This window comes from Galeopterus variegatus, unplaced genomic scaffold, assembly GCF_000696425.1.
Source record: "Galeopterus variegatus unplaced genomic scaffold, G_variegatus-3.0.2 Scaffold1275, whole genome shotgun sequence".
NCBI classification, from domain to species: domain Eukaryota; kingdom Metazoa; phylum Chordata; class Mammalia; order Dermoptera; family Cynocephalidae; genus Galeopterus; species Galeopterus variegatus.
Window position 1 is genome coordinate 37,050 of NW_007727386.1, and position 7,341 is coordinate 44,390.

General features: G+C 47.4%; 1 pseudogene across 2 annotated transcripts; it reads right to left on the reverse strand.

The window, feature by feature from the left end:
* Positions 1 to 3,995: 3,995 nt before the first annotated feature.
* Positions 3,996 to 6,524, reverse strand: LOC103593100 (annotated as a pseudogene). Of its 2 annotated transcripts, none has more exons than XR_550714.1 (2): positions 6,370 to 6,524; positions 3,996 to 5,242 (listed from the first exon to the last, which is right to left on the reverse strand). The product of XR_550714.1 is annotated as a histone-lysine N-methyltransferase, H3 lysine-36 and H4 lysine-20 specific pseudogene, transcript variant X2 (transcript). The 2 variants fall into 2 exon arrangements; XR_550713.1 differs by lacking the exon at positions 6,370 to 6,524 and adding an exon at positions 6,088 to 6,171 and having other exon boundaries at positions 4,239 to 5,242.
* Positions 6,525 to 7,341: the final 817 nt, after the last annotated feature.

Below are 7,341 nucleotides of genomic sequence, written 5' to 3' on the forward strand. Positions count from 1 at the left end.
ACAGACCGGCTCCCGCTCACTGGCTGAGCGAGGTGCGGGGGCAACGCCAAGGGATGCAATCCCGTTGCCGGGCCCGGTCCGGTCCGGTACGGGCGCGACACTGAGGGTTGCGATCCGTTGCCGGCCACGAAAAAAGACAAAAAAAAAAAAAAAGATGCTTCAAAACAGAAATAACATTACATTTTAAGTGAATATGAACACAAGGTAGAAGAGAAGCTCAGTTGGTGATTAGAATTTCTTGGTCTGAAGCTCAGAAGTCAGGTCAGAGAAAAAGTTTCACACAGCAGAGCAGCAGTAAACTGAATCAATGAAAATAGATGAGACTGCAAAGAAAGAAGAGAAAAACAGCAAGCAATCAAAAAAAAAAAAGGACTGTTTAAAGAGTGGTGGTCAAAATGCTGCAAATCTAGTAGGATAAATATTGAGAAGGCCAACATTTTTGACTTATAAAAGAACAGTTTCAGCGGAGTGGAGCATATAGAAACCAAAACACAAAGCATTAAGGGGAGGGAAACAAAGTAGACAACTCTTTCAAGAAATTCACCAGTAAAGGGGAATGATAACAAGGGGTTACAGGACAGAGGAAAATTCCTTTAGAATAAGAAGATGCTACCATGGTTTTAGGCAAAGAAAGTGATATAGTGGAAGTACAGAATGAAGACTCCAAAAGAGGAAAGGGTAATTAATAAAACAAGGTCACCCAGCAAGGAGAAAAGAATCAGAGAGAAGAACCTCAGAGGTGGGGAGGATCAATTTTCTTCTCAGAAAGGAAAAACTGGAGTAGAGAATTGCTGTTGATGAACAGAAAGAGGAGAGAACCCTGGAACCCCTGAAGAATCATTTTTGTCTCAGACACCAACACTACAAGCCTTGGACATCATCTGTACTCATCTCTCTCCTTCATTCCTCAAGTCTAGGCAACCCCAAAAGGGCTGCCAATTTTCCCCTATTGAAATATTTTAGATGTATCCCATATCCTTCTAGTACTGACTCCGCTCAAGTCTAAGTCTTAATTACTATTGCAATAGACTCCTACATCCAAACGTTGCCTCTAGTCTCTTCCAGCCATAATCGCATAAACAGATTTCATCACATCAATTCTCAGCTAAAATTCTTCACAGGGTCCCAACTCCTATCACATCAGTACCATATGCCTCAGTCTGGATATTTCTAGGCCCTATTGCCTGACTATACTCATCCTACAAGCAATCGCCAACAAGTACCCTCTGAAAAAGCCATGCTCATTTAATTCTCCACATTGAAATTACCCTTCTATACCTAACAAACCCAACTCAGCCAAGGCCAATTCAAGCCCCACTTCTTCCCTGAAGCCTCACCTGCTCTAGGTTTCATTCATGTCTCCACGCAATACCTTCACCACTTAAACATCCATAGCACAGAACTTAAAGAGTATCAACAGTATAATATGTATGTCAGACCATCCTGGAGCCATGCTAAGAACTTTGCAGATCCCCAAATTCATGAATATAACTGTAGTATAAACTCTCCATAAAAATATCCAAGTGAGAAAGAGTAGAAAACAAACAACTGCTGTAAATCAGCCCAGCGAGAAAACCAGGAGTTCCTTCAGACCCAGGCAAAGTGTCAGAGACCTTCAGAATTCACTAAAGAAAGCCAAGAGTACTCAGATAATTCTATAATTTCAAGGGTTTCAGTCTTGACTCCAATGATCTCAAGTGCCATGAAAGTTGACCTATGTCTTCTATGACATCTCTCTTTACTACAAGGCTATGAAGACCACATGAGACAATGCAGACCAATACACTTCATAAACTGTAAGTTATTGCCAATTTATTAAGGGACCAACCTTCCTTCAATATTTTATCAAACACCTACTATGTACAAAGCACACAGGCTTTGTACACTGCGGGAAATTAAAAGGTATCAATTCAGTTAAATATAAAAGCACCAAGTCAGGATTATAAACTGTAATGGCAATAATTTCACATCACTGTGTGCAGAGAAAACAACTGAAGAGCACATGATGGTAAAGTGAAGAGGCTGCTCGTTTTATGACAGGAGGCAAACAGTCTGCTTAGAGCTGTATATACAAAACAACAGAAAACATAACTTTGATTTATGCGTTTTTCTCTAATTCTAGACAGGGGGTTTACTACCCTAATAACTACCCTTACCCACTGCCAAGAGAATCTTATTCTATCATAATATTACAGACAAAATAAAAGACAAATAGCATTTGCTAAGGATTTTCTAAAATTTCCAGCCCTGAGCATAGGATCCTGCCTGCTGCACTGATGAAGTTTAATCAACTGTGAACAGTCTAAAATGTCAATACTATATGACTACACAGAAGATTTTTTCTTTTTTTGTGTGTGGCAGCTGGCCAGTATGGGGATCCAAACCTGCCACCTTGGTATTATAAGGCTGCACTCTAACCAACTGAGCTAATCGGCCAGCCCAAGAATTGTTCGTTCGTATTTACATCTTTCCCAAGCTACATTGTTTAGCTAAATTTGCATTCTGAGATTGACCTCACTTTTTAAGGTTTCAGTTTAAAAATACCAAAGGCAAAAATAAAAGCAACAGATTTCAACCACAATCTTAACCAAAGGCCTAAAGAATATTTTAGATACTCGGTTCTTCAAGGCTATAAAGTCGGAGCAACTCAGATTTTCTCCCTGAAAAAAATTTTTCCACATTTATACAAGTTTGCTAACTCCCATTTTAGATGCATAACTAACACTGTCAATTGTTTTTAACAAAAACAATACTCCACTAACATTTCTTTGATGAAAATCAGACAGGTTTACATTTGTATTGGTATGTTTCTAGAGAAACATCTCCATCCTCAGATCTAAATATATGTGAAAACAAAGAAAAAACTACATATACGTAAAATAAATTTCAATATGAACCCAAGAAAAAGGATTTGTCTGAGCTGCCAATAGGTTTTCAAAACAGCCTATCCACCCTAATATATATCTAGGACAATACAGACTCAAGATAACCAAAATAAATTTTTAAAATCTGCATCTGCCAAGCTAAGAAAGGGAAGGAGTGCTAAAGCATATTTAAGATATGAATCAACAGAAATAGAAGTGACACACCCACATTCTCCCTCTGTAACTTTCAGGGACAGCAGGGATATACAATCACCACATACCATAAAAATATTCTTATAGGAAACTTTACATAGTATTTCTGAGGCGTTCGTTGTCCCTTACCCACCCCTCAAAAAAAATTCCTCTTTGGTGACATTAGTGGTGCCCATAACAATGTGTCTAGGCAGAAATAAAATCAGAACCAAATATTTAAAGCTGAAAGGAATCTTTTAGCAATCAAGTACTTTCAGGTTTTAAAGCTGATGAAACTGAGGCTAAGAAGTCAACTGATCATTTAACTAACTAAAGAATTCAAGAAATTTAAGAAATACTGTAATAAGTTAAAATGAAAAAGAACGTTATCATTTACTGCCTTCTAACAATTACATGGCACTACTGAAAACAGCAACACAAATTAGTTTTTCTCCATTTCTATACACATGCACACACAAACACACATATATGTACACACACTTCAAAATGTAAAACTAGAAAAGGCTCAAGAGCCTACTCTGGGGGACTGGCCAGTTAGCTCACTTGGGAGAGCGTGGGGCTGATAACACCTAGGTCAAGAGTTTGGATCCCTGTACTGGCCAGCCTCCAAGAAAAAAAGAGCCTATTCTGATGGTGGCAGTTATCAAAAGCACAGGATGCTATACCTTCACAATAGGAAGTTCAAAAAATTAATACTAATTTAAATTGCGAATGATGTCCAAGAAAGCCTTCTCATCTTAGTCACTTTCAATCTGTGCTCAAATGCACTTCAACCTGCAGCAAGTGTCACCCCCATCAACTAAAAAAAAATAAGCCATGTCTTACATGGAAACAGGACGCCTAGTAATACACCTAGTAATAAATTGGCTCACCTGCCCCCATGACTGATATAGGCCAAAACCCACCCTTAAAAAAAAAAATCAAATGTTTACCTCCATCTTGAAAAATTAAATCCAGTCTCAACCAAATGCCCTTAAAAATTTAACATTTAGACAGTCCTCAATGGACAGTTATTTGGGAAAAGCTGAAAAGAACCAAACTCACGGAAAAGAGATAAGTTCAAAAACCAAAGTAAAATTTCCCCAAAAAAGCTTATCATAAGTAATAGGCTTTCAGCTGTGAACTGATAAGCAACCAAAACCAAATTCGTTATACTTCCCTTTAAGTGGCCTGTATATATACATTTACGTATATATTTAAGTTGTACCAAAAACTGCTTACAAATGGCAATTCCTGTGAAGTAGATGATGATGAAGTTCCAGGTAATTCTAGCATGTTTCCTAATGTACTGGTACTGGAGTCTGGATCATCCTGAAAAGATAAATTTATTGAATTTAATTGCTCTTCTATAGTAACGTTTGTATCTCCTAGTGAAAAGGGGACTGGGAGAAGGGCTGCTTTTTCATTGCTGCCGTCCACTTCATTTCCTTGCTTATTTTTCTGTGTTTCAGTTTGAGGAGCTAATGGCAAGAATGGCGATTTGACTACACCGTGTCTACTCTCTGGTGTGCTGTCTTGTTCACTTCCCATGGCCACTTCTACACCATTCTCTGTTTTAGGCTCATAATTGCAGGTGGCATTGGTCTGAGTTTCCTCAAAGATCTCCTCTATACTCTCATCCTCTGTGACTGGCTGTTCTGGGTCCATTTCAGAATCTACATCTGCATCGTCCACACAAGTAAAATTCTCAAAGTGCAGAAAGCCATTCTTGATAGTCTTTGTTACTTTTACCTGGAGTTCTGGGGAGTTATTACAAGAGGGTTCCTGTTTCATAGCAAGTGCTGCAGGACCACCAGGACACAAGGAAGTGCAAACAATTGGCGACTGAGCTCTTGAATCGCTTTTTTCAGGGTCTTGAAAGGATTCTGATCCATCAGCAGACCCATTTAAATACTCTACATTGATCATGGAGGCCAAATCCTGTAGTCTCCGCAGTGGAATGTAACAAGATGGTGAATCTTGTCCGTAAGCATTTTGGGATGTTCCACTGGCAGTCGATAACTGCATAGTACACCCATTAAGTGGCTCAGAAAAATTGGATTGACCATTACCGAAAGGGCTGTCCTTGTCTTCAGGGACATCTAAATTCACTGGATTGGAAAAGGGCAGCAGACAATTTCTTCTAGGTAGGTCACAGGTCTGATCCATCCTGGGCCGGCATCAACCTGGAATCCAAAAACACAGCAATTAATCTGAGATAACAGGCCATCTCACTCTTCTCTTCAAAATGGCAGCCACTTCTCAAGGCCTAGTGGCCTCTATGCCTTTCTGCTGCACTTCCATGGGCGGAAAAAGTTCCTCCAACTGACGCTGGAAAAATGGCCTCGGTAAGCCTCCGCAAACTCCATCTTTCCGAAGCTGGGCAGATCCTGCCACAGGGAAACAGCCCGTCCCTTTTTTCCTGCACTACAGACTGGTGGACACTTGGGCTGAATTAAAATCATTTTGGCAGTCAAAATTCCCAAATCTCCAAATTTCAAACAGGAATCGTCCTCCTCCTCCCCAGCCCGGGGTCCAGCGGCCGGCTCTCTCGAAGGGAAGGAGCTTCGAGGTTCGAGGGGGGCTCCAGGACGCTGCACAAAAAAGTACCCCCCCTTCCTGGCTTGCTCGGGCGCAGCGGTCACAATAGCGCTGCACCCTGCGCCCAGCCGGCGCCGGAGCCTTTGCAGCGAACGTGCCCAGGCCGCAGGCCAGTCGGCCGAAGCGGGTGCACTCCGGAGCTCGCCTTCCTGAATGCAGGCCTGCTCGGTCCGCAGCTGCGGGGCTCAGAGGCCGGGACGCGGCAGGGGGAGAAACGGAGGCGGCCGGCGAAGCCAAGGCAGGGCAGCAGCAGCTGCTACAGCTTGACAAACATGGCTGCTGCCGACGCCGCCGCCGCCTGCCCGGGCCGCACTCCTTCCCGCAGCCGCAGCAGCACCTCCCGGCAGAGCCGATTGCACTCATCAATATTCAGCAGCAAGCAAAGTTTGCTGCGGGAGGGCAGCCGGCCCCGCGCCCCCCAGCCGGCTACCTGAGGGGAGCAGGAGGCCGAGGTGCGCGCGGGCAGCCGGCGGGGCACGGGCCGCGCCGGGAGGAAGTTCGCTGCAGCCCGGCCATCTAGGCCTGAGCCCGGCTGGTAGTGATGGAGGAGGGGGAGGGGGCCCGCGGATGCAGCGCCGCCGGCCACCAACCCCGCGCCGCGCCCGGCCCTCTCCCGAGCCCCTCACCTCACGGCCACCACCATCTTCCCCGCCCGGCCGCCTCCTCCCTCCTCCTCGCGCCTGCCCGCCGCCCACCCCAGCGCACTAGTTACCGTGCCCCGCGCCCCCTCCCGGGCCAGCTGGGGGGAGGGGGTGACCCTCATTACACTGGGGCGGGAGCGGAGCCGTGGGGAGAGAGAGGAGCCGCTCGCCGCACCCCCCTCCCCCCGCGTCTCTCTTCAGGGGAGAAGGCAGCGAGCTCGACCTGCCCCGGCCTATTCTGCCGCCTCCTCCTCCTCACACCCCCACCGCGCGCGCCCCCGCGGCGGCGCGTGCGACCGAGCGCCTCGCGCGTAATAACTTCGTATAGCATACATTATACGAAGTTCTCCCTCGCCTCACTCTTCGGGGTTCAGGGCGGGTGAAGTCGAGCTCGCGAGCGCGCCGCCCAATCAGCGGAGCTGCCGCTGCCGCCCCCTCCCCTCCCCCTGCGCGCCCGCTCACGGCCGAGGCCTACGGGCCGACCGGGCTGCACGGGCGGGGCCTGAGGCGGGCTCCCCAGAGGCCTCGCGCGCCTCCCCGGAGTGTCCGGGCCTGCGGGCGTCGTGGGTGGCATTCCGATCCCCTCACCTACCTCGGGGCTGTGCGCTGGCCCCAGGCAGCACACGGCTCCAGCACCCTACCCGTCTCGAACCCCAACCCCGGTGGCACCTGGCCCAGCTGAGGCCCGTCTGACCGCCCCGCCAGTCCCGCTCTGGTCCGCGTCAGTCCCGGCCTCCATCTTAGGTTACAGCCCGGGCTCCCCATCCACTGGGCACCTGCCCTCAGCCCGCTCGGCTCGGCCCGAGGCCAAGGCAACCCCCCCCTCCTACCGCAGGGCTCACCTGGGGGCTTGGGCTGGGGTCTTCGAGGCCTCAGACCCCAAGCAGTCACGGCCGCAGGTGAACCCCCTGCCCAGCCGCACCCCAAGCCCACACCACCACCACTACAGACCAAGCTGAGCAGGAAACAAAATGGAGGCAGCAGCTCGGGTCTGTCTCCCCGAGCCAAGCCTATGCAGCCCCGGGGCTCCCTCCTGCCGCAGG